We start from the raw sequence: 1,578 nt of genomic DNA on the forward strand, positions 1-1,578 counted from the left end.
ATTAGAATATATTTTAAAAATAGGCATAAAGAATCATATAATTCTTATTTTTACACATAAGTCCAGAAATCTAATCATAAAAAACCTTGAAGTAGGACAGTCCCACAACATTCCTTTTACTGTCTCCTGCCTTCATTCACCAGCCCCTTCTTTTTGAACAATCATCTACCTGAGAGACAGCACAGCAGCAACTAGCATGTCATGACAAGCAGTCCATATTCAGAAGAGCAGAATGATAGGCACTCCAAGCATGAACCTACTATGACAAATTGAAATTTTCAGTGCAGTTGCTCACTTCACAGGTGTCAGTATATATAGTTAGTCAGAGTGAGAATCTTTCCAATTAACTCTAGATTCAAAAATCTTCTGAAGAATCTCAGGATCATTGCCTCATTCTTCTTCTATATATAACTGTATGACTTGTCACTGTCATGTTTCCTAGCTCTTCTCCTTTTCCTCTCTTAATTAGTTAGTCCTCGAGTACTTGCTTTTCTTTTATATGTATTATACATTTCTAATTGTATTTCATCTTTTGAGTTATTATTATTTTTTTGCAGGGAGCCCTGAACATGCCTTCAGGGCATTTCTTGTTTGACAAAAGTATCTGGGTTTGAACAAGAGCAACTTGATTCTCACTGCTTTCTTAAGCAGGCACTTAAATAACTGAGCTAATGGGCAGGACACCTTGAGTACTTATAATAGGGAAATTATACTATGTTTACACATGTGTGTTTGGTTTATCTCACTTTTGAGTATATCTTCAAGTGGGATCCACTTCAATATAAAGGCTTCTAGTTTATTATTCTTTATAGCTGAGTAAAACTCCATTGTACAAAAATACCACAACTTTTTCATCCATTCCACACCTGATGGGCATCTTGGTAGTTTCTAAGGTTTGGTTATCACAAATTGTGCTGCTATAAACATAGGCACACATATAACACTATGGTATGAAGCTTTCAGATCTTCTGAAAAATTCCTAGTAGAGGAATAGCTGGTTTCAATGGGATTTCCAGTTCAACTTTTCTCAGGAGTCTCCACACTGATTTCCATAAGGGTTGCACCAGTCTACACTCCCACCAGCAGTGGAGAAGGGTTCCTTTTCCCCCACAGCCTCTCCAACATTTGTTGCTGGTTGATTTCTTTATGATAGCCATTCTTTCTGGGGCGAGATGATATCTCAGAGTTGTTTTAATTCGCATTTCACTGATGGCTAGTGATGTGGAGCATTTTTTCATATATTTCTTTGCTTCTTTAATTTCATCCTCTGAGAACTATGTGTTCATCTCAGATGCTCATTTCTGGACTGGGTCTTTAAATTTTGGGCTCTAGTGTTTTTAGTTCTTTATAAATTCTAGAGAGCAGACCTTTGTCTAAGTAATTATTTGTCATGATTTTTTTCCTAATTTGTGGGTTGTCTTTTCACTTTTTTTGGTAATTTCTTATGACTTGAAAAAACATCTCAGTAAGAGGAAGTCCCAGTTGTTAATTCTTTCAAGTGTTTCCTGTGCAATTTGATTTTTGTTGATGAACTCTGATTTTTGCTCAAGCCTACCCCTATGTCTTCAAGAGTTCCTC

Source organism: Octodon degus, unplaced genomic scaffold (assembly GCF_000260255.1).
Source record: "Octodon degus isolate 3935 unplaced genomic scaffold, OctDeg1.0 scaffold00321, whole genome shotgun sequence".
Lineage (NCBI taxonomy): Eukaryota > Metazoa > Chordata > Mammalia > Rodentia > Octodontidae > Octodon > Octodon degus.